Raw genomic sequence first — 27,202 nt, 5'->3', positions numbered from 1 at the left:
TCAATAGACAGCATTCCTGAGATCCGAAAAGTCTAAACCTTATTTGTTGTATTTTGAGTAGGATCTGGGAAGGGATGACTGTGAGGAGCTTCAAACTCGCGAATGTTGGGTATAGTGATAGTGTGCAAAAGGATAAGGGTCCTATTCCGACACAAGTGAGAATCGACAGATGATTAGCCCTGCGGTAGCTGTGCCTGGTATTTTTCATCCGAGACGAGAAATCCGACAGTTGATTACCCGTACAGAAACCGTAGCCAGACCATTTTCACTGAAAGGATCTTACAGCTTGCCATGGAAGGGATGATGCATGATTGGAGGAAGGCAATAGGAAAGCAGAGATTCAGAGGCAACAAAGCATCTCCAAATGCTTATCTGAAATTCCCACCATTGAATTACATAAGTATATCTATCTTATTTTATGTTTTATTTATCTTTTAATTATTAAAACCTCATAACCATTTGAATCCTCCTGATTGAGATTTACAAGATGACCATAGATTGCTTCAAGCCGACAATCTCTATGGGATTGACCCTTACTCGCGTAAGGTTTATTACTTGGACGACCCAGTGCACTTGCTGGTCAGCTGTGCGGAGTTTTGAAAAGTGTGAATCACAATTCCGTGCACCACCAGCCTTCACCACCTTTGAGGTATCAACATCTTTACTGCCAGAACTCAAGATACAAAAAAGTAACATACATTTATTTGAAAAACTAATATAAACTTAAAAGTTATTAGCTAAGAAACAACAACAATAACAAAAAGTTTTGTTTGTACCAATCAATGACATCAAGAATTTTGGGTTTCCCATCTGAGGTAACCTGCAATCCAATAGCGGCTAGGTTTATGCTAGAATCTGTAAACATGCAGATCGAATAATTGAACAAACTTGCACTATCATACAAAACTGTAACAAATAATACCAGAACATACAAGTACACCAGAACCTGCACACCAAAATACATTGTAAAACTGAAAAACTAGATCCTACAAATACAGTAGCTGAAAATTAGATTGGAGTGAATACCTGACAAACCCCAATTTGACAGTTTATCTTGTATTGAATTTAGGGGATTTTATCACCTTTTACCCACATTTATTCAATGAAATAGCATGGTTTTGTATATTCTCCTTTAATTGTGCTTAAGAGTGAAAACATGCTTTTTTTAGGTCTTAAAATAGCTAAATCTAATTCTCCTTGATTCCATTAGATTCCTTGATATGTTTGTTAAGGGATTTAAGGTTTAGGAGGCAAAGATTGGATCAAGGGAATGAAGAAAGAAAGCATGAAAAGTTGGAGAACTCATGAAGAAATGAAAGAACCGGAAAGCTGTCAAGCCGACCTCTTCGCACTTAAACGACCATAACTTGAACTACAAAGGTCCAAATGATGCGGTTTTAGTTGGGTTAGAAAGCTAACATCCGGGGCTTCGAAACGATATAAGATTTGCTATTGTTGCTTCACGTATGGTGGCGCGCACGCGCAAAGTACGCGCACGCGCCATTGCTGCCACCTAGTTCACTTAAAGCAACATGTGGCCAGCGATTTTAGAAGCCTTGTGGGCCCAATCCAACTCATTTCTGATGCTATTTAAGCCTAGGATTGAAGGGGAATCAACATACTTTTCATACTTTCACATGTTAGTTACCAATTAGTTTAGTAGTTAGAGTTAGTTTCTAGAGAGAGAAGCTCTCACTTCTCTCTAGAATTAGGATTAGGATTAGGATTAGTTCTTAGATCTAGGTTTTAATCTTTGCTTTCTTCTACTTCTACATTTCAATTCTTTGTTGTTAGATTCATCTTCTTCTACTCTTTTGTTGTAATTTCCTTTATGTTGTTCTTGTGTTTTGTTGTAGATCTACTTTTGTTTCTCCCATATTCTTTCAATTCAATAAGAGGTAATTCATAATAATTGTTCCTCTTTGCTTTTCTATTATTGATCTTTTGCCTTTATAGTTAGATCTCTCTTTAATTCTTGCAATTTATGTTGTTTACTTGTATTGCACTCTATGTGTTTGTTGAAATGCCTCTTCTAGATTTAGTGTAGATTTTGTTCCTCTTGGCCTAGGTAGAGTAATTAGTGACTCTTGAGTTATCTAATTCCTTTGTTGATTGATAATTGGAGAGATTGCTAATTGGTTTGGAGTGCACTAAAGCTAGTCTTTCCTTGGGAGTTGGCTAGAACTTGTGGCTCAAGTCAATTCATCCACTTGACTTTCCTTTATTTAGTAAGGGTTAACTAAGTGGTAGCAATGAACAATTCTCATCACAATTGAGAAGGATAACTAGGATAGAACTTCTAGTTCTCATACCTTGCCAAGAGCCTTTTATAGTTGTTAGTTTATTTTCATTGCCATTTACTTTCATGTCTCTTATCCAAAACCCCAAATCAACTCAAACCAATAACAAGACACTTTATTGTAATTCCTAGGGAGAACGACCCGAGGTTCAATACTTCGGTTTATAAATTTAGGGGTTTGTTTTAGTGACAAACAACTTTTTGTATGAAAGGATTAGTGATTGGTTTAGAAACTATACTTGCAACGAGAATTCATTTGTGAATTCTAAACCGTCAAAAATCCAATCATCAAAATGGCGCCGTTGCCGGGGATAAGCAAAAGAAAATGGAAGGGGAGAAAAAAACTTTTTTTTTTTACCGACGTGTGCGCGTCATGCGTGCTTACGCGTCGATGTGCTTATTGGTTGAAGGACGCGTACGCGCCAGGTGCGCGCACGCGTGCATTGAGTTAGGCCGGAGGCATGATGTCGGCCCAAGTCTGGCACAACTCTCGGGTAAAAGTACCGAGAGTGCAGATTGTGTAATCGACGCGCGCGCGCATAGTGTGCGTGCGCGTGCATTGCCAATTTAAGATCATGTGCGCATACGCGCCAGGTGCGCGCATGCGTGCATAGACTTGTGCCCTAGGCCCAATGTTCGCACAGTGTAGGCCTAACTCTCGGGTTTTTTGGCTGGAGGTGAAATTTTGCATCCACGCGTACGCGTACAGTGCGCTTGCGCGTGGATGGTCGAAAAATGCTCAAGTGCGTGTACGCTTAATGTGCGCGCACGCGTGGATGGTGTTCTGTTTTTCAAAAAATATTTTTCTAAGTTCTTACACCAATCCAAGCCTTTCAATCCTCCAAACAGCTACCAAAACACCCTAGAACCTTATTCAACATACTATACTACTAACTAAACTCAATAAAACAATAAAAACAAGAAATTAAACTAATTCTACCAATATTTACAAAAGATAAAAATAAAAATGAGAATCTACCTACAATGGCAACTCAATTCACTTATTAACAAACTAAAAGAGTATGGAAAGAGTTTACCATGGTGGGGTGTCTCCCACCTAGCACTTTTAGTTTAAGTCCTTAAGTTGGACTTATGGGGAGCTTCTTATCAAGGTGGCTTGTGCTTGTATTCATCTTGGAACTCCCACCAATGCTTGGTTCTCCATTGTGCCCCAAGATTTCTCATGGATTGAGCCAAGTGTTGATGGAGTTCTTCACAAGCTTGGGGCTCCCAAAGTTGATCCTCTTCTTGTGATCCGGGATCCCACACTTTGTTTTCACACCCGTCTTGAGGTTGATCTTCATTATTAGTCCAACCGGGTGGTGAGTAAGGTGAATTCTCTATATAGTGGCCAACAATCCTCTTAGACCCATCTATTTGAGCACTACTCCATCCTTTATATCTCATGTTTGATGCATCAACCATAATGAGCCTTGATTTGCAACGCCCACCACAAAACCTTTTCCGCTTACGCTTCATCCCACAAACTTCCCTAAGTTGGCCATCCGTTTCAAGCAAACCATATTCAAGTGGGATAATAAAGCTCATAGAAATGAATTTCACCCACTCAAATGAATGTGTAGATGGCAACCTAGGCAAAGATGCTTCCAAAGATCTTGGCAAAGCATAGCCAACCCTCGTTCTTCTATTTCTAGGGACTTCCACCTCTTCACAAGATCTCTTAATCTCAATCTTTTGTTTAACAATTTTATCTAAACCTTTTCCTTTACTCAAATCATAATAAGGAGGGTGAGAAAAATTTACCTCCTCAACGCTTTCAAATCCAACGGGAGAAGGTTCTTCATGCTCAAAGGATTCTTCACCACTAAGACTTGATGCTTGATCTTCATCTCCAGGGGAACTCAATTCTTTCTCTATCCCATCCAAGTCTTCATATGGAATATGCCTTGGAAGGTGTGCACTTTCCTCCGTAGCATCAATTTCAATCATCTTGTAGGGGTTTTCTTCAACTTTATGTTCCCATGGAGGCTCCGCATCTCCTAAGTCTTCTACCACTTCTTCCTTGTCTTCAACAATTAAAGCTTCCTCCAATTGTTCCAATACAAAGCAACTTCCTTCATTTCCCACCAGAGTTTCCAATCTCTCCTTCATGCTATGTTTTTCATTTGATTCTCCACATGTAGTCGTGGGAGTTCCTTGAGTGTTCAAGCATTGGGAGGCTAATTGATTTGTTACCGCATCCAAGGCGGCCATGAAATTTTGCACATCCCTTTTCATTTCTTCTTGCCCTTGAACAAGAACACCAATGGTTTCATCCATTAGAGATTGGGGTGGTTGGAAGGATTCATCATTTTGGGGGAAGGGTTCATAGTAGGAAGGTGGTTCTTCTTGGTAGAGTTGTGGTGGTTCAATGTTTTCCATTCTTTCCACTTGTTGCACAACACACTCCATGGTTGCTTGAAATTGATCCAATGCTTCCTTGAGATGATCCCTTGACTCTTGTTCCTCTTGGATAATATGATTAGGATCATGTAGCTCTTGGATCAATGGATATGAGTATTCTTCCATGGGAGGTTGTGGTGGAAAGTAGTATTCATCTTGTGGTTGAAAATTTTCGTATATTGGAGGTGGTTCATCTTGGTAATAATATGGAGGAGGTGGCTCTTGAAAATATTGATGTTGGAATGGTGGTGACTCTATATGTGGTTCATATGGTTCATATGGTTGTTGGTAGGATGGATATGGGTTAGGGTCATATGAAGGTGGTTGGTAAGAAGGGGCTTGTGAGTATGGTTGAGAGTTTTGTTGAGGATATGGTTCATAGGCATATGGTGGTGGTTCTTGAAAGTCACAAGGAGATTCACCATAGCCATTTAATTGATATGCATCATAAAATGGCTCTTCTTCATAGTGCATTGGTGGGGGTTGTTGCCATGAGGATTGATCATATGCATATGGCTCCTCCCACCTTTGATTGTCCCATTCTTGATACACATCTTCATTATAGTCCTCATTTCCTACAACATTTTGATAACCAAACTCATAGCCAAGATGAGAATTCATGACAGCAAGAGGAAAATGAAAACAAAATCAAATAAGAAGCAAGAAAATTAAATCCTAAAACTAGTAAGAGCTAAGAAAAGCAAACATATTCACACTATTCACATATATACAATAACCAATAACATAACACCATTGCAACTCCCCGGCAACGGCGCCATTTTGACGAATGGATTTTTGACGGTTTAGAATTTCACAAATAAAATCTCGTTGTAAAGTATAGTTTCTAAACCAAACAATAATCCTTTCATACAAAAAGTTGTTTGTCACTAGTACAAACCCCTAAAATTTATAAACCAAAGTATTTAGACCTCGGGTCGTTCTCCCTAGGAATTACAATAAAGTGTCATGTTATTGGTTTGAGTTGTTTTGGGGTTTTGATAAGAGGCATGAAAGTAAATGGCAATGAAAGTAAACTAATAACTATAAAAGGCTATTGGCAAGGTATGAAAATTAGAAGTCCTATCCTAGTTATCCTTCTCAATTGTGATGAGAATTGTTCATTGCTACCACTTAGTTAACCCTTACTAGATAAAGGAAAGTCAAGTGGATGAATTGACTTGAGCCACAAGTTCTAGCCAACTCCCAAAGAAAGACTAGCTTTAGTGCACTCCAAACCAATTAGCAATCTCTCCAATTATCAATCAACAAAGGAATTAGATAACTCAAGTGTCACTAATTACTCTACCTAGGCCAAGAGGAACAAAATCTACACTAAATCTAGAAGAGGCATTTCAACAAACACATAGAGTGCAATACAAGTAAACAACATAAATTGCAAGAATTAAAGAGAGATCTAACTATAAAGGCAAAAGATCAATAATAGAAAAGCAAAGAGGAACAATTATTATGAATTACCTCTTATTGAATTGAAAGAATATGGGAGAAACAAAAGTAGATCTACAACAAAACACAAGAACAACATAAAGGAAATTACAACAAAAGAGTAGAAGAAGATGAATCTAACAACAAAGAATTGAAATGTAGAAGTAGAAGAAAGCAAAGATTAAAACCTAGATCTAAGAACTAATCCTAATCCTAATCCTAATTCTAGAGAGAAGTGAGAGCTTCTCTCTCTAGAAACTAACTCTAACTACTAAACTAATTGGTAACTAACATGTGAAAGTATGAAAAGTATATTGATTCCCCTTCAATCCTTGACTTAAATAGCATCAGAAATGAGTTGGATTGGGCCCACAAGACTTTAGAATTCGCTAGCCACGTTTTGCTTTAAGTGAACCAGGTGGCAGCAACGGCGCGTGCGCGTACTTTGCGCGTGCGCGCCACCATACGTGTAGCAACCATGGCAAATCTTATATCGTTTCGAAGCCCCGGATGTTAGCTTTCTAACCCAACTGAAACCGCATCATTTGGACCTCTGTAGCTCAAGTTATGGTCGTTTAAGTGCAAAGAGGTCGGCTTGACAGCTTTCCGGTTCTTTCATTTCTTCATGAGTTCTCCAACTTTTCATGCTTTCTTTCTTCATTCCCTTGATCCAATCTTTGCCTCCTAAACCTTAAATCGCTTAACAAACATATCAAGGCATCTAATGGAATCAAGGAGAATTAGATTTAGCTATTTTAAGACCGAAAAAAAGTATGTTTTCACTCTTAAGCACAATTAAAGGAGAATATACAAAACCATGCTATTTCATTGAATAAATGTGGGTAAAAGGTGATAAAATCCCCTAAATTCAATACAAGATAAACCGTCAAATTGGGGTTTGTCAATACCTAACCCGGTCCCTGTCCTTTTTCTTGATGGACATCGTGACCCTTGTCCGAAAAAAAGGGACAAATCGGTCCCTGTCCCATACTTCCGTGAGACGTCACGGTCGTTCTATCATCTCCTCTGACCAAAACAGACAGAAATTGCCTACATGTCAGTTAACGTTGCTGATGTGGAGGTTAACACTCTGTTAAGTTTCATGTTGGCCATTAGAGAATGGACACGGGTCGATCTGTCTTGCTTTAGAAACCTAAAACAACGTCATTTTTGGGTTTCACTCTACGTTGGCCATTAGGGAATGGATAGGGGTCAATCTGTCCCACTTTAGAAACAAAAAACTATGTCATTTTTTGTCCTCACTGAATCAGAATGGTTTGAAAGTGATTCCACACAGCTAATCCCTCACTCTTCTCCCAATCCAAATACAAACCCTAAGAGACCATGGTTGGTAGTGAAGATCGTTATTCATCATCAAACCGACAAAGTAGAGACGATTTAGGCTGGAGCTTGAATTCTAGTAGGAGTGTTGGAGCTCCGAGGAAGAAGAAATGGGTTGCCCCAATTTGTTATTGTGGTTCTCATGCAATTTTGTTCATGTCAGGAACGGTGAAGAATTTAGACAGATTATTCTTTCACTGCCCATACTTCAAGGTTAGGGGTGGCAAACGAACCTAAACCCGCCGGGCCGGCCCGCGTAACCCGCAAAAAAAGGCGGGCTGGGCTGGAAAAATGGGACCGCCAAATAGCAAAAGCCCGCCTAACCCGTACCGCTTAAACCGCGGGCTTTGGCGGGGCGGGGCGGGCTTCCCCGCCGGGCTAAGGTTTTTTTAGTGAGGGTGTATTTTTGCAATTTTTTTGCCAAAACCTAACTTCCCCCAACCTAACTTACAAGAGTATGAAGATAAAAATTGAGTGTTTTGAATTATGTTTATGTTATTTTGGAGACAATATTTATAATTATGTTTTGGATTATGTTTATTTTGCTTTGGAGAGAATATTTATACTTATATTTTGAATGAAAATTTGGTTTATAATTATATTTATTAAATATTTATAATTACAAAGACTTTAATGTTTGTGAATATAAAAAATATATTTTTTTATGCCATTAAAAATTATAAATTTATTAATATGGTTGTGAAATTATATATATTACTTAGTAGTTAATAGTAATAATAAAAAAAAGAGGAGCTTTGGCGGGCTTAGCCCGTCAGCCCGCCAGCCCGCAGTTAGGCGGGGCGGGCTAGGATTTTAGGACCGCCTCACTAGGTAGGGCAGGGCGGGCCAGCCCGCCAAAGGGCGGGCTTCTGGCGGGGCGGGGCGGGGCGGGCTTCCCCGCTTGCCACCCCTATTCAAGGTAGTTGTATTCACTTTAGCTAATTTTTTGTTTTCAATTTCTATTCCATAGATGCTAACAAATGTTAAACATTTTCATAGACTGGGAAATGGCATAGCAACTTCTTTGCATGGTTAGATGATTATATTTCTAATAGTTTTGTTGAGCTCAATTATGCCTATTTGACTTATCCTCGATGTTAGGGTTGACTAAGTAGGATTAACTCTTCATAATCATCTATGTTTTGGGTCAATGGCTAGGATAAATAACCTTAACTCTCAATCCTTGCCGAGAGGTTTCTTAGCATTTGAATTTTCCTTTATTTTGCTTAATTGCCTTGAGTTTGATTCCTTTTGATATTTAGATATTGTTTGCTTATTTACTTTCTTGCTATTTACATTTCTTGTTTGTTGCTATCAAACCATCATTCCCTAAGAGCCAATAATTGAGACTTGGTGCGCGAAATTAGGACTCGCACAACTTAACCAGCAAGTGCACCGGGTCATCCAAGTAATACCTCAGGTGAGTGAGGGTCGATCCCACGAGGATTATCGAACTGAGCAAGCAATGGTTATCTTGTTGAACTTAGTCAGGCAAATAGTAAAAGAAGTTGTTGTTGAATTCGCATAAAACAAAGCAATAAAAAAAGCAATTAACGGTTTGGTGTAAAACAATGATGAGAAAACAGTTAAGGCTTTGGAGATGTTTACTTTTCCAGATTAAAACCTCTTACCAACTATTTTAACAATGAGTGATTCATTCTATGGTAAACCATGAGTGATTTAACCTCCTCTGATCCTTATTAGCGATTTAACCTCCTCTGATCCTTATTAAAAGCCACTCTTGTGGTCATTTAATTTGGATCAGAGGGTGAAGTTCAGAAAAACCAGTTTAGCGCCACAAAAAACCTCAATTACCCAAAGCTAATAAGATTTTATGTCACATATCCCAATCAATCCGAATAATTTGAAGTTTAGGAGGAGTGTTTTCTAGCTGTAGCTCAAGCGAGATCGCTCTCTCGAGAATCGCAAGAGCTCATGTAGAATAAGGATCATACTCTCATTCTACCCAGATTCATAAGATTAAGAACGAAAATAACACCTTAGACTGAATCAAATATTAATTAAAATAGAAGAGTAATAATATTAATCCATAGAAATAAACAAAGCTCCTAACCTTAACCAAGAGGTTTAGTTGCTCATGACTTACAGAGAAAACAGGGTTCTAAAAATGAAGAAGGAAGAAGATCCCCTCCCAGAGGCGTGATCCCAGAAACGGTGCCTCCTCTTCCTTAAATACTAACTTAATAATAAATTCTAGACCTAAAAAAAGATATTATTTTTAATTAAAAATTACAATAAGAAATTAAAATAGGCTAAGAAGTGCTAAATCCACTTGAGAGTCCCAAAGAGGAGTGATTCGGACTGCTGGGGGCATTTAACTTCAGAGGTGCACGTTAAATGCCCCAAGGGGGTCAAAATTCATGTATGCTGAGGTCCTCTGCTGGCATTCAGTGCCGGGTGGGCGTTTAGCGCCGGCAGGGGGATGTTTCTGGCGCTGGTTTGTCCCTCTTGGGCACTAAACACCAGACTCGGTGTTTAGCACCAGATTTGGCAGTGATTCTAGAAGAAAAGTAAAAACTATTATATATCATTGGAAAGATCTAGAAGTTGCCTTTCTAAAGCCATTGAGACCACATCAATTGGACCTCTGTAGCTCAAGTTATTCTCATTAGAATGCAAGGAGGTCAAGGTTGATAACATCTGCTATCCTTTCTTCGTTGTTGCTCAAAACTCTACCAAATTTGCCCAAAATTCACCTGAAATCTTTAAAATACTAAAACAACTCAAAGTAGCATCCAAAAAGGATTTTTACACTAAAATATAATAAAACTTAATAAAATCTAACTAAAAACAACTAGAAAATCCTAGGAAAAAGGGTATAAGATGCTCATGCATCATAACACCAAACTTAAACTGTTGTTTGTCCTCAAGCAACCAAAACAATATAGGACCAAGAAGAGGTAACAATTAAGACTTTGAGTTTGTCAATGAAATTCAGGTCTAGTTACTGAATGGGGATTATGACACTCTATTTCTGAATAGTTTTGGCACATCACTATCCCTTGAAGCTCAGAAGTGTTGATATCCTCAAGAACTAGAACTCAGATGATATTATGAATGCTCTTCTTTAGGCTCTAATTAATCCTTGAACACAGGTTTCTCTTTCTTTTCTTTGATGCTTTGTACCTTGAGCCTAGTCGTGACTCTAAGTGTTTTGTCTTCAAGCTTAACTTGATACATAAACACCACAAGCACTTAACTGAAAAACCTTTTGGGTTCAAATTTTTCCTTGCTTTTTCTCCCAGACAATGGTGCTCAGAGCCTTAGGCATACTCTGTAACAGCATTGAGTCATGACTTTAAGTGTTCAGTCTCAAGGTTTACTTGAAACTTTCACACCACAAGCATATGCTTAGGAAAAACCACTCTTTTGAGCTTTAGATCAATTTTGACCCTCCTAACCATTGATGCTCAAAGCCTTTAACCTTTTTTTTCTTAATTTTTCATTTCTTTTCAATTCTTTTTACTGTTTGTTTTGCTTCAAAAATCAATCTTTTTCTTGTTTCAGAGAATTCACAATATTCCTCTAAGTTTTTGAACCTCAGGGATCAACACTCTTTACTTAAATATCAAATATACACTGTTTATTTATACATTCAGAAATAGAGATAGTGCCACCACATTAAGATAACAAGAACAATATATATAACTCAAAATCTCATGCATTTTACTACTTCTTTTTCAGAATAATTTTTATTTTAAGCTTAGTGAGCAATACATGAGGCATCTTTCTGTTTTAAAATAAACATGAAATACTAAAATAAACAACTAAACTAGAAAGCAAGAAAATCGTACTAGTGATCATGAAAACTTAGAATAGGAAATAAAAAATAAGCTAAAAATACTGGAAAAATAGAAGATAAAATAAGGTAAGGGATAGTGAAACTCAACCACCTCAGTCATGGTGGCTGCTGCTCCCTTCTCAAGTTGTGCTCTTCCATGAAGATGATTCACCTTCCTTTGATGCCATTAATGATAATAAAACCCAAGAGCTCACTCTGCAACACCAAACTTAAAAGTTTGCTTGTCCCTAAGTAAGAAAACTAAAAACGGAAGGGACATGAAGAGCACATGGATGAGTAAAAATAATACAAAAGAAGATAGGAGTGATAAAAGGGGAAAAATTTTGAATTTAAATTTTTTTATGACCCCTTGGTGGCGTCAAACGCCCATTATGGACGTTAAACTCCCCATGGAGGGTAAATGGAACGCCCAAATAAGGTGTAAAATGCCCAAACTTCTGCTCCCCTCTTGGCGCTAAATGACAAACCCCATTTTGAGGGTTTATCTTGTGCTGATTTCAGGGGTTTTATCAATGATTCCACACACTTTCTATATGAAAATACAAGAATTTGCATTCCTTTTCTAGTTTTGCCCCATGGATGAAAACATGCTTATTTTGCAATAAAATAGACACATTTCTAATCTTCTCTTGATGCCATTCGATGCCGTGACCCATGTGTTAAGTGGTTCCAGAATATAGGGCAGGGATGGACCGGAAGAGAGAAGGAGGATAGGAGCAAAAGAAGGGAGCAAGAGAATTAAGCCTTGGAAATCTCAGCATGGGCGCGTGCGCGCACTTGACGCGTCCGCGTGGATAGAACAACTAGAAGCCGAAGCCAAGAGTCAAGCCACGAGTCGGCTTGCGTAGCGGCTAAGACATGATCTTCTTGGGCGCACACGCGTACGTCACGCCTCCGCGTACATTTCAAAATGCATCTGTGGTGCGCGCGCGCGCCGATGTTCGAATGTGATTTTTTTAAGAAGCCACGTGACTTAGGCGTGGAGTTAGTTGGGGATCCCATTTTTGGGGAATGCCTTGGCGGGAAAAGCTTAAGAAGACCAGAGGAGCAAAGGTTAAGGACACTTAGTTCATTTTCTAGATTTGAGATATTTTGAGGGATAGTTAGCTACACTCTTGGAGGAGGAGAGAGAGATCTCAAGCTCTCACTAGGGTTCTTCTTCATCCAATTTCTGAATTTTCACTCACTCTTTGGTGAGATCCATTGCAATTCTTACTTTACTTTGTTCATGTTATAGATTTTCTTCTCCAATTTCAAGTAGTAGTTGTAATTGCTAAATTCTCTTAGATCTAGAATTCAACTTTGTGGTTTTGGATTTCATCAATACTTTGAGAATTTGATCCTCATTGTTGCTCTTTGATACTTGTTGTTAGTTCCTTGTGTTGCAATACCTTTAATTCTACTTTTCTTCTCATTTCACTATGACTTTCTTTCTTGCTCATCAAATGTTTGATAAAATGTCAACACTAGTTATGGAGTAGAAATTTCTCACTTGGCATAGGGTTGGACCATTAGAAGAAGTTGAATAGTTGTGTCAATTGTTGATTTGGAATTAGAGATTGCTAATTGACTTGGATTGCACTAAAGCTAGATTCCCATGAGGTGAAGCTAGGACTTGTGACTCAAGTTGATTATTTTCATTTGACTTTCCTCTATACCTAGGGGATAACTAAATGAGGCATGGCCTAATTGTTGTCATCATTGAAAGAACTATAAGGATAGAAATTCTAATGCCAACCCTAAGCCAAGTCTTTTAATGATTGATTGTTTGTTTCCTACTACTTTGCTAAAACTTTCAAAGAATCCTAACAAAGCTTTCTAATCAATAAGATGCACATTTTGGCAATTCCAAAGGAGGACGACTCGGGAGACTAGTACTCTCGGATATAGATTGTAGGATTGTTTGGTACGAAATTTAAGTGTCGATTAGACTATACTCACGATCATATTCATTTTTGAATTCTAAATCGGCATGCTAAATTTCGTTTATCAAAATGGCGCCGTTGCCGGGGAATTTGCTTAGTGTGCCATGTTATTGTTTGGATTGAATGTGTATATATGTACATAATTGCATTTCATTATAATTTGTTCAAGTGACTAACTCCTCATCGTTACCATGAATTTCATTTCCCCTTCATTGCATGACGCGTTCACAACCGAATCCGAGCTTAGTCCCTTTTGATCCGGAAATAGAACGAACTTTGTTTCATGTTAGACAAGCTCGGAGGCGGCTAAAGTTTGGGAAAGGTGAAGAGGTTTTCACCACCTCAACCACCTTACTAAAAGTGAACATTGAACCATCACTCAAAGAAGGCATTAGTCATACTTCCATCAATTTCTCTAACAATTCTTCTTTTGTTTTAGGTACTAATACCATGGATGCTTCGAGGAGAGTTACCATCAAGGAAGCGGGTGCACCGGATTATGTCCTTCAACCCCTTCATGTAACTCATCCTAACTTGAATGCATACTTTGATTTGAAGACCGCTTTGATCAACCTCCTACCTAAATTTCATGGGCTTCCCGCACAAGACCCTATTCGACATCTCAAGGACTTTCATCGTATATGCTCAACCACTAGATGGGAAGGATCCGATGAAGTTGCTATATGGTTGTTTGCTTTCCCTTTCTCTCTTGAGGACAAGGCGAAAGAATGGTTCTACACTCTATCTAGTGAAGTCACCTCCGATTGGGACTTACTTAGAAGAGGATTCTTGGATAAATTCTTACCTCCAGAGAAGATGGATAGGCTAAGGAAGAAAATGTCTTGTATTGTGCAAGGTGAAACGGAACCGCTATACGAGTATTGGGAATGGTTTCGTAAGCTACTAGACGCATGCCCTAATCACATGCTTGATACTCAAGTATTGCTTGGATACATATGTCAAGGGATGCGAAAACAAGATAGAACTCTCTTGGACACCTCTAGCAATGGTTCTTTGTCTAAATATAAAACAGCGGAGGAGGCATGGCAACTTATCATTGACTTAGCCGAATCCAATCAACATATGAGACGAAGAGTCAACCGTCCAGGAACCGTGAATGAGGTATCAACTAGTAGTGAAATCACCGCTTTAACTCAATCCTTGAGCGAAATGACATCCATCTTGAGGCAACTCCAATTGAACCAACAACAACCACAACAACCTCAATCATACCAACAACAACCCCCACCCCCTCAACAACACAACCAACAATTGGTCCCTCAAAAAGTATGTGGCATTTGTTCTTGCTATTCTCACTACACGGATGAGTGCCCAAGCCTTCAAGAAGACAACACTTTGGCGGCTACCCATAATTTCTATGACCGCCCAAATCAAGGATACTACCAAGGCGGTAATTCTAACCAAGGGCACCCTTATCAAGGAGGAAGCTACAATCAAGGGGGTGGGTACCATAATCAAAATTGGAGAGACAATCACCAACAAGGAAATAGGGACAAACAACAACAACAACGGAGGAGGTCAAAGATGGAACAACAACTCACAAAATTTCTCACAAAACCGGCCACCATACAACCAACAAAATCAACCATACAACCAACAAAACCCACAAAGAAACTACCAAACATACCAACCACCACATCAAAGACCACCACCCAACCAATCACAAGCTCCTCAAATCACATATACAACCACCCCCTCCAACCAAGACGAAACACTCCGGACCATCATCCAAGGCCAAAAGGAACTACAAAACACACTTGCTTCCGGCCTCACCGGCCTCACCTCTACACTACAAGCCCTTCTTGCACGAATGGATACATCATCAAATTCCACTCCTCAACCCCCAATCCAAAGCGTCATTCCCTCTCAACCTCAACCCAATCCAAAGGGGGGCATCAATGCCATCACCCTTAGATCCGGAACACAATTAAAGGAGAAGGGAACACAAGACTCAAATCCTATCACAATCACCCAAGAGGAGGAGAGAATAGATATGGAAGAGGTAGAGAAAGAGGAGACACCACAAGCTATAATTGAGGATGAAGCTCAACCAACAAAGGAGATCCCTAAGGCCAAGAGAACCTTGGAAGAAGAAATTGCTCAACCACTCCCATTCCCATCACTTGCAAAGAAAGCTAGAAAGCGCATAGAACTCGACCCCAAAATGGTAGAAATGTTCAAGAAAGTTGAGGTAACCATCCCTCTCTTTGATGCTATCCATCAAGTTCCTAGATATGCAAAATTCCTCAAAGATCTATGCATAAACAAGGATAGAATTCTTGAATTGGAAACCATCCCATTGGGGAGTTCTATTTCCGCTTTAATGGGAGCATTGCCCGAGAAGTGTGATGAACCGGGCCCTTGTATGGTCACTTGCACCGTTAATGGAGTTCAATTTATAGATTGTATGTGTGACCTCGGAGCATGTGTTAGCATCATGCCGCTTTCCGTCTACCGGGTATTGAAGTTGCCACCACTAAAAAGGTCAACGGCAAGATTTGTCCTAGCGGATAAAAGTATAATAACCGTGACGGGTGTTGCAGAAGATGTATTGGTGAATATAAAAGGGTTGGTGTTTCCGATTGACTTCTATGTCCTTGAAATGCCATCAAGCGAAACCGAGAGAGCATCATCTATCCTACTTGGAAGACCATTTTTGAGAACTTCTAGATTTAAGCTAGATGCCTACTCGGGGACCTACTCATTTGAAATAGATGGGAGAATTGTAAGCTTTAGCCTAGAAGAAGCAATGAAGCATCCACCGGAGAATCACTCTCTATTCCAGTGTGACCCAATTGATAACATGGTTGCCGAAGTGCATCTTGCAAAGTTAGATGAGAAGTACATGGTTGAAGAAGCAAATGAAGGTTCAAGCGAAATAAACATCACACACCATACAAACCATTCGGAAACTCAAACTTCAAAGAATGAAAAGAAGATGGAATTGAAGCCACTACCACCCCATTTAAGATACTCATATCTTGATGAAGCCCAAGAACTCCCTGTGATAATTGCAAAAGAGTTAACCCCTTAACAAGAAGACAAATTGCTAAATGTATTGAGGAAAAACAAAAGGGCAATCGGGTGGACTTTGGCAGATCTAGTGGGAATAAGCCCCCAAGTATGCGAGCATCGCATATTTCTTGAAGAAGGAGCAAAACCGGTCCGACAACCTCAAAGGAGACTTAATCCAACTATTCTTGAGGTTGTGAAGAAAGAAGTCACTAAGCTACTTGAAGCGGATATCATCTATCCCATCTCGGATAGCAAGTGGGTAAGCCCGGTCCAAGTGGTGCCAAAGAAATCCGGGGTGACTACAATCAAAAATGAAAGCGGTGAACTTATAGCGACAAGAGTGCAAAATTCTTGGAGAGTATGCATAGACTACCAAAGGTTGAATGCGGCCACAAGAAAAGATCACTTCCCACTACCGTTTATTGATCAAATGCTTGATCGACTAGCCGGTAAATCATATTATTGTTTTCTTGATGGTTACTCTGGTTACTTCCAAATTCACATTGCTCTAGAGGACCAAGAAAAAACCACATTTACTTGCCCCTTTGGAACGTACGCTTACAAGCGTATGCCATTTGGCCTATGCAATGCACCAGCAACGTTCCAAAGATGCATGATGAGCTTATTTGCGGATTTTCTAGAACAATGTATGGAAGTTTTCATGGACGACTTTAGTGTGTACGGTGATTCATTTGAGCATTGCTTAGGCAACCTTGAAAAAGTCTTAGAGAGATGCACCAAAACAAACCTTGTCTTAAATTTTGAAAAATGTCATTTCATGGTCAAACAAGGCATTGTTTTGGGACACATAGTCTCCAAAGAAGGCATCTCTGTAGATCCGGCAAAAATAAATGTCATATCTAGTTTACCTTACCCCTCCTCCGAGAGGGAAGTCCGCTCTTTTCTTGGACATGCAGGATTCTACCGGAGATTCATCAAAGACTTTAGCAAGGTAGCCCTACCTCTTTCTCGATTACTATAAAAGGACATTGAATTTGAGCTAAGCAAAGAATGTATGGAAGCATATGACAAACTTAAAGTAGCATTGACACAAGCCCCTATTGTGCGAGGACCAAATTGGACTCAACCATTTGAAATCATGTGCGATGCCTCAAATTATGCGATAGGAGCCGCGTTAGCACAACGCGAAGGTAAGAATCCCTATGTCATAGCTTACGCTTCCAAAACATTAGACGGTGCCCAATCCAACTACACTACAACCGAAAAGGAACTCCTAGCCATTGTTTTTGCTTTGGACAAGTTCCGAGCCTATCTTCTTGGTTCCAAGGTTGTAGTGTACTCGGATCACGCAGCACTAAAGTATTTGTTGACCAAAAAGGAATCAAAACCGAGATTAATTCGTTGGGTGCTTTTGTTACAAGAATTTGACTTGGAGATCAAAGATAGGAGTGGTTCCCAAAACCTAGTGGCGGACCATTTAAGTCGCCTCGAACACACAAAAGGCGACACCACTCCTATCAATGACTCTTTTCCTCTAGATGGTTTGCACGCAATCTCGGAAGTAGTTCCTTGGTATGCCCCAATAGCAAACTACTTGGTTTCACGCATCTTCCCTCCCGATCTTAGCAAACATCAAAAGGATAAGCTGAAAAGCGAATCCAAATACTATGTTTGGGACGTCCTTATTTGTGGAGGTGTGGAGCGGACCAAATAGTGCGAAGGTGCATACCTCAAACCGAATTCCAAGCAATCTTGGACGCTTGCCATGCTTCCGAAGGAGGTGGCCACTATGGCCCCCAAAGAACGGCAAGAAAGGTCCTTGATTGCGGATTTTGGTGGCCAACTCTTCTCAAAGATGCTTCCCTCTATTGCAACTCTTGTCCCCAATGCATTCGATTTGGAAATATTTCCAAGAAGGACGAAATTCCCCAACAAAATATGATTTTTTGTGAAATCTTTGACGTATGGGGACTCGACTTCATGGGACCATTTCCAAATTCCAATGGCTTTCTCTACATCTTGTTAGCCGTCGATTATGTGTCAAAATGGGTGGAGGCAATCCCCACCCGAACGGATGACGCTCATGTTGTTTATTCTTTTGTGAGGAACAATATCATTTGTCGCTTTGGCTCCCCAAGAGCAATCATAAGTGACCAAGGATCCCACTTTTGCAATAAAAAAAATGGAAGGCCTCATGAGAAGATATGGCATCATACACAAAGTCGCCACGGCTTACCACCCTCAGACAAACGGCCAAGCCGAAGTTTCTAACCGGGAAATCAAGCATGTGTTAGAAAGGATTGTGAGGCCGAATAGGAAGGATTGGAGCACTAAACTCTCCGATGCACTGTGGGCCTATCGAACGGCTTACAAGACACCTATTGGCATGAGCCCCTTTCAGCTTGTATATGGTAAAGCATCCCACTTACCGGTAGAGATTGAACACAAAGCTTATTGGGCCGTAAAGGAATGTAATATGAGCTTGGGTGGGGCCGGAGTAGAGAGAAAGCTTCAATTAGCGGAATTGGAATGTTTGAGATTAGAGGCCTATGACAACTCTAGACTCTACAAGGAAAAGTTGAAAGCCATCCATGACAAGAACATTAGGAGAAGAGAATTCCGACCCAGTGAACTAGTCCTTCTCTACAACTCAAGGTTGAGATTGCTACCCGGAAAGCTTAGATCAAGGTGGGATGGACCCTACCAAGTGGAGAAAGTGGAACCCTATGGGGTCTACCACCTGCGCCACCCATCAAGTCCGGACATTTTCAAAGTAAACGGGCACCGTCTCAAATTGTATCATGGTGAGCAAAGAAAGAACTCCAAGGAATTTGAAGTATTCCTCTTGAGGGATGCACCTCTTGAACAAGAACTTTGAGCTATTGAAAGTCCAACTTAAGGACGGTAAACAAAAGTGCTAGGTGGGAGACACCCCACCATGGTAAGATCCTCCTTTGTACATAGCCATTGCATCATTCTTTAATTGACACTAGCTTAACACTTGACTTCATGTTTGATAGCTAGATTTCAATTCTAATTCTGCTTCATTTGTTGCGTTCATTGGTAGTTTATCAAGTTAAAATGCCCTGCTATAGTACTGAAGTGGCTGTTTGGGGGGGGGGGGGGTTAGAATGTCATAAGTAGTGCAAAATCATGCAAAAATTTTGAAAAAGCACCCTTCTGCGCGTGCGCGCCCTGGAGACATTTGGCGACAACCCACGCGAACGCGCACCGTGCGCGGACGCGTGCTTGCGAAAAACACCCCTCCATATATTTACCCGAGAGTTACGCCCACACCAAGCCAGCACCATGCCTGAAGCATAGGCAACTCACGCGTGCGCGCACATGGCGCGTACGCGCGCTTGGGCGAAATCTGCAGATCGATCACTTTGTTGCACCCCTGGTACATATTCCAGAGAGTTAAGCCACTTTCGGGCCCGCACTAAGCCACCAGCCCAGCACCTCTGCCGCGTGCGCGCACCTGGCGCGCACGCGTCCATACACTACCAACACAATGTGCGCGCGCGCCTTAGTTGCGCACGCGTCCCTTGTTCTGCACTTTCCTCTATGCCACTCCACAGAGAGTTAGGCCCACCCCAGGCCGATATCATGCCTGGGGCATACCCCCGTTGACGCGTGCGCACACAGTGCGCGTGCGCGCCATCAACCCTGTGGCCAACTTCTGGTACGTCGTCCAAAGAGTTGTGCCTCCTCTATGCCACCATTGAGCTACCAGCCCAAGCGGATGGGCATGTGCGCGCAGCGTACGCGCGCGCGCCTTCACTTCACCTCGCTCCCTTGCGCGAGCGCGCACCGTGCGCGCACGCGCGGGTGATCGACGCCAACTTAAGAAGGGAGCCTACTTGCCCCCTTCATTTTTTCTTCTTCTTGCCCTCTTCTTCTCATTCTCTCTACTACCCATCCACTTACTACCATCTTTTCTTCCAGTCAACCACCTCCCACCACCTACCTCCGGTGGCCCCACATCACCCCTCCGCCCCACATCACCCCACTCTACAACTTCTTCTTTCATATCCTCTTCCATCTTTCAAGGTACTATACTAAGGTACCCTCTCATTCCACCTATCTCTTTTGATTCTTAATCATTTGGTTTCACTTTCTTTTAGGTAGCCTCTTTCCTTCCCTCCTCCCTCCTTTTAGTTATTCCTTTAGAGTGTTTTTGTTTTCCTTTTCTTTTCTCTTTCTCAATTTAACTCTTCATAGGCATTTGGGTCTCAACTTCTCTTGCATTGGTAGATGAGATGTGTTGCTTGATTTTCTTACACCCATTGTGCACTGTAGTAATTAATAATGGATTATGGAATGTTACATTGCTTTCACCTTCTTCTAATCACATACTACAAAAAGGATGCACGCCAAGTGTTCGATGAAAGGCATACTTGAGTTTTGAGTCCATTTTGACTAAATTGCCTCTCAACTAATCACTTTTGCGTGCATCTCCACATTCCCCAATCCATTCACTCATCTTTTTGTAACTTGCTTTCCACTTGTGGTCTTTAAGGGTGTATGCCTCTCATGCTTCTTACTTGCATGCCTAACCTACCCTTGTACCACATGCAAATGAATTGCCTTGCTCTTCACATGTTATCTTAGTTACATGTTGTAGCTGTCATGTAATAATGATACCCACAGTTTATGGCATAACTTTTCATTGCATCATCACATTTAATTACGCTTCTTTGGGTTTGATGTTATCCCCTTTCTTTGCTATCACAGGATGGTAATCAAAAAGAACAAAGGGAAGGCTCTGAAGAAGCCAGCTTCCACTAAAGCGCACCACGAACCAACGGCCAAGCCGCTCTTAAAGAAGACTAAGGGCCCCGTTGATGTTCTAGAGAAGGACAACCCTCCAAAAGATTCAAACAAGTTCCCCAACCGCTACTGCGAACTTGTTTACTCAAGAATGATTGAAAGGAATTATCACCCGGAACCCCTCCTAGTCCTACCGGCTCACCTCAATCCGATTGTGATGCCACACATTGACCGGAGGCAATGGTGGTTCCTCTTGAGGCAACCAAAGGAGGCCAATCTCTCATGGGTGGTGGAATTCTACTCCAACTACCACTCACCCCTTCTCACATCAATATTCGTGCGCCGAAAGCAAGTGTCAGTCACAGGGGAAACCATCCGAGAAGTCCTTGGGATTGGGCCATCGGCGGATGGATATGATGCCTACCAAGAAGTCTTGGCTACATGCGATGACCGTGCTTTCGATTGGGGCGCGATCCTCCGCGTAATTGCTTTACCCGACACATATTGGATTCGGGGAACCATAAAGCAAAGACCAAAGGGTTTAGACGTCCGCCACCTCACTCAAGAAGCCATGGCATGGGCCCAAATTCTAGCTCACTACGTGCTCCCAAGCACCCATGGGTCATCCATTACCGCCGAGCTTGCCTTATTGATATGGTGCATCTTAACCGAGAAACCGGTCGATATTTCGCATGCCATTCGGCAATCCATGGGGCGTATTCATGCCAAGGGAAATCTACCATTCCCCGCTATGGTGACCGAATTAGTTGCGAAGGCCGGCGTCAACCGAGAGGCTAAAGATAGGAGAACCTTGATTCCGGTCGAAGGTGATGTTATTCCGACCAAGAGATGCCTCAAGCCTCCGGAATTCACCAAGGACATTGGCCTACCCACACCGACTCGCAACACTACCACATCATCTACACCACAAAAATCAACCACCCAACACCTTGAAGACCTTCACAAGAAATTGGACCGTTATGAAAGGCGTAACCAACGCCGATATGCTCATGTGAAGAGACTTCTAAGCGTAGTCACACCACCTATGGAGGAGCCCGATATCTCCACATCCACGCGACTTCAAGCGGAGATACCGATGACATTGGAGATGAGGGACACTCGGGACTCGACCACCCATTGCGCTTAACCTATAGCACGGAGGACCGTGCTAAGTTTTAAGTGTGGGGAGGTCGGCCGACCGATCTCCGTAGGTAACATCTGAATAAATTCTTGTTCCTTGAACTCCTTTGTAATTAGGACAGTTTGCATGATTAGGTTTTAGTTGACACCATTCGCATGATAAGTTTACTTGGTTGGAACAATGAAACTCTTCTTTAGGAAACCAATACTTTTGGGCAACCGTGGCATTGCCAATTTTAAAATACTTTGATACCAAATTTGCATGAAGAATTATATTTTGGAACATGGATTTTGAGTTAAGAACACAAGCTAGTGAGTTTTGAGCCTAATTGCGTGGTTACATCTTATAACCACTTATTCTTCTTCTTGTGTGCATTATTCTCTTTCTATGATTGTAATCCTTGATTTGTTTGATTCTTTATGTCCGTTATTTTGTGTATTCATGCATTTATATGATTGAGGCCATCATTTCATTAGCTCACTCACCCAAATGGCCTTACCTTTTATCTTCCATTGTTAGCCAAATTTGAGCCTACAATTAACCCACTTTGTTCTTAATTTAGCACATTACAAGCCTTAAAGCGAAAAACAACAAATGTCCTCATTTGGATCTTTGATTAGCTTAGGCTAGAGTGTGTGAGTATCATTCAAGTGTGGGAACCTTGGGACATTGGATGAATAAAAAGGTAATTTTGTATTGTTATTGAAAATATTGGAAATTGGGTACACACTCATGTATTGATCAAATGTAAAACCTTATGCATTGATGTTCTTGTATATAAAAAGAAAGAGAAGAAAAGAAAAGAAATAAATATGCAAAAGACAAGAAAAAAAATAGAAAAGAAAAAAGAAAGAAAGAAAAAAAAGGGGGGGACAAAATGCCCCAAAGGAAAGTGAAGCTCAATAAAGTCAATGCATAAGTGTTGTGAAATGAAAAGGGAATACATGAGTATGTGAAAAGGTGAAAAATAGATAGTTGGGTTAGAACTTAATTGTATAGGATGTCGTAGGCTAGGTGGGAAGTCTAAGCTTATCAAAGATTCAAATCTCAAGCTCACTTAACCAAATATGCATCCTACCTTGACCCTAACCCCATTACAACCGAAGAAAAGACCTCATGATACTTGTATGCATACATGAAATATATGTCGATTGTTAGAAGAAAAACAAATCTTGGAAAGCATGATTAGGGGAGAATTGAGTGAATCAACCCCAAACACCGAGCGGTTAGAGTGTAAACACTTCCGGTGAGGGTTCGATGCTCAATTCCTTGATTCCCGGTTCTCACGAGCATTCCTCATGCAAGGTTGCATATACCGCATTTGATGCTTAGAAATTGGCAAGTCCCATACCTTGACCACCATTGTGTCCCATATGCTCGCATATGTCATGGGAAGGTTGATTTGTTCCTAACCAAGTAGGAAATAGCACTAGTCATAGTTGCATTCATATAAGTAGGTTGCACTTCATGAGTCTTATACTTTTGTGATCCCTCGGTCTTCTGTGTTTCTTTTACATTTCTCTAAGCATGAAGACATGCTAGAATCTAAGTGTGGGGAGGTTGACAAACCCCATTTTGAGGGTTTATCTTGTGCTGATTTCAGGGGTTTTATCAATGATTCCACACACTTTCTATATGAAAATACAAGAATTTGCATTCCTTTACTAGTTTTTCCCCATGGATGAAAACATGCTTATTTTGCACTAAAATAGATACATTTCTAATCTTCTCTTGATGCCATTCGATGCCATGACCCGTGTGTTAAGTGATTCCAGAATATAGGGCAGGGATGGACCGGAAGAGAGAAGGAGGATGGGAGCAAAGGAAGGGAGCAAGAGAATTAAGCCTTGGAAATCTCAGCATCGGCGCGTGCGCACACTTGACGCGTCCGCGTGGATAGAACAACTAGATGCCAAAGCCAAGAGTCAAGCCACGAGTCGGCTTGCGTAGCGGCTAAGACATGATCTTCTTGGGCGCGCACGCGTACGTCACGCCTCCGCGTACATTTCAAAATGCATCTGTGGCGCGCGCGCGTACCTTGCGCGTGCGCGCCGATGTTCGAATGTGATTTTTTTAAGAAGCCACGTGACTTAGGCGTGGAGTTAGTTGGGGATCCCATTTTTGGGGAATGCCTTGGCGGGAAAAGCTTAAGAAGACCAGAGGAGCAAGGGTTAAGGACACTTAGTTCATTTTCTAGATTTGAGATATTTTGAGGGATAGTTAGTTACACTCTTGGAGGAGGAGGAGAGAGATCTCAAGCTCTCACTAGGGTTCTTCTTCATCCAATTTCTGAATTTTCACTCACTCTTTGGTGAGATCCATTGCAATTCTCACTTTACTTTGTTCATGTCATAGATTTTCTTCTCCAATTTCAAGTAGTAGTTGTAATTGCTAAATTCTCTTAGATCTAGAATTCAACTTTGTGGTTTTGGATTTCATCAATACTTTGAGAATTTGATCCTCATTGTTGCTCTTTGATACTTGTTGTTAGTTCCTTGTGTTGCAATACCTTTAATTCTACTTTTCTTCTCATTTCACTATGACTTTCTTTCTTGCTCATCAAATGTTTGATAAAATGTCAACACTAGTTATGGAGTAGAAATTTCTCACTTGGCATAGGGTTGGACCATTAGAAGAAGTTGAATAGTTGTATCAATTGTTGATTTGGAATTAGGGATTGCTAATTGACTTGGAGTGCACTAAAGCTAGATTCCCATGAGGTGAAGCTAGGACTTGTGACTCAAGTTGATTATTTTCATTTGACTTTCCTCTATACCTAGGGGATAACTAAATGAGGCATGGCCTAATTGTTGTCATCATTAAAAGAACTATAAGGATAGAAATTCTAATGCCAACCCTAAGCCAAGTCTTTTAATGATTGATTGTTTGTTTCCTACTACTTTGCTAAAACTTTCAAAGAATCCTAACAAAGCTTTCTAATCAATAAGATGCACATTTTGGCAATTCCAAGGGAGGACGACTCGGGAGACTAGTACTCTCGGATATAGATTGTAGGATTGTTTGGTACGAAATTTAAGTGTCGATTAGACTATACTCACGATCATATTCATTTTTGAATTCTAAATCGGCATGCTAAATTTTGTTTATCACTAAACGCCCTCCCTGGCGTTTAGCACCTGCAGCACTGATCCTCTAGGGTGTCCTATTCTTCTGTCTGAGTCTTCTTGTCCCTGTTCTAAGCGCTGTACCTGATCACAAACATTAGAAAACCTAGGAAAATTTTGAAAATCAAGAAAAAAAGAATAAAATGAAATCAAAATAAAACTGAGATAAAACTGGAATAAATTAAAGGATACGTATGGTTGGGTTGCCTCCCAACAAGCACTTCTTTAACGTCATCAGCTTGACACTTGATTGTTGAATTTTTTTCCTCTTCTTCTAGTTGGTTAAAGAAATGACTCTAAGGGAGAAAAGGAGAAGATTAGTACCCTCAAATTTGAATTCCTCCTAGCAAGCTTTCTTTTATTATTATTAGCTTGATTCTCCTTGCTTGTTAGGGTAGGGGTTGGATTGCTTCTTGCTGACCTTCTCTTTTTCATAGATGTCATCTTTTGTTCCTTGGTCACAATCCCCTTTTCAGTGCTTTTCTTGATTATATTCACCACTCTGAATTCAGAACTTCGGTGTTGTGTGATGGGTGGTGTGTACCCTTTATCAAGAACTTCTTGAAATGGTGGTCAAAGAACTCACCCTCTATGCAATTCTCTGCTTCATTGGAGTGTAAATTTCCATAATTATTTTCCTCCCTTACAACCTCCTTTGTTCGTGCATCTTCCTCGTCTTCTATGTGTGAGGGTGGAGAGTTATCTAATTCACTGGGGTGTGTACTCCCTTGATTAACTTCCTCACATTCTTCCATAGGATCTTGCATTGCTTCTCTTGGTAGAAAGTCTGCTTGTTCCTCTGTCCAATGCTTGGTGATCAACTCCACATCTCTCTCTATTATTTTGACACTCATTCTCATATCATGCATGCAATTTTGAGTAGTATCCCTTAATTCTTTCATTGCAAGCTCTAGAACTGACAGTTCTTGATATGAATAAGGAGATGAAGATTCTTGATATGAAGAAAGATATGGTGGCTCTTGATATGAGTAAAAGGAGGATGGCTCTCGGTATGAATAATGAGAGGTTGGCTCTTGATATGAGTAAGCAGAGGGTGAGAGGGGAAATTTATGCAAAATTTTATCTGTTATTTGCTGCAGTTCTTGGCAGGCAAGATCAAAAGAAGATGGTTTTTGATATGAACAAGAAAATGATATTTTTGATATGGATAGAGAGGTGGTGGTTCTTGATATGAGTGAGGAGATGATGGTTCTTGGTAGGTGAAATATGGAGCACAGTAGTTTCCTTGGCTTCGCCAACCAAAATCTGGGTAGTTCCTCCATCCATAATAATATGAATCACTCCTTTTTAGTGTGATTCATTCTTCTCCATTATTTTTTCTCAACACAAAATACCAAACAAGATTAAATGCATCATGTGGTAAACAGCAAAGCAAAGAAGAAAGAAATATTTTTTTCTTTTTGAAAAGAAATGAAATAAAGAATAGTAAAAAAATGAAATAATTAGAAAATAATTGAGAATAGGTAAACTAAAAATTTGAAAATTAAATAAAGACACGAGTATTTTAAATATATATATATATATATATATATATATATATATATATTTTCAAAAGAAAAATGACTACGGGGACACCAAACTTAAAATCTAAAATTAAATAAAAGATAAAATAATTAGAACAAATTTCGAAATTTAAAGGAAGAATAAATAAGATAAAAAAAACGAAAGTTAAAAAAAAAAGAGGATTTAAAAATTTTCGAAATTCAAAAAGAAAGGAAAAACAACACTAGTGGGACACCAAACTTAAAATCTGAAATTAAAAAAAGTAAGATAACTAGAACAAAATTTGAAACTTAAGGGAAGATAAATAAGATTAAAAAAAATCAAAAATTAAAAAAAAAGGATTTAAAATTTTATGAAATTCAAAAAGAAAGGAAAAACAACACTAAAGGGATACCAAACTTAAAATTT

The sequence above is a fragment of the Arachis stenosperma genome, chromosome 7 (genome assembly GCF_014773155.1).
Source record: "Arachis stenosperma cultivar V10309 chromosome 7, arast.V10309.gnm1.PFL2, whole genome shotgun sequence".
NCBI lineage: Eukaryota > Viridiplantae > Streptophyta > Magnoliopsida > Fabales > Fabaceae > Arachis > Arachis stenosperma.
Note: the sequence above shows the minus strand (reverse complement) of the source record.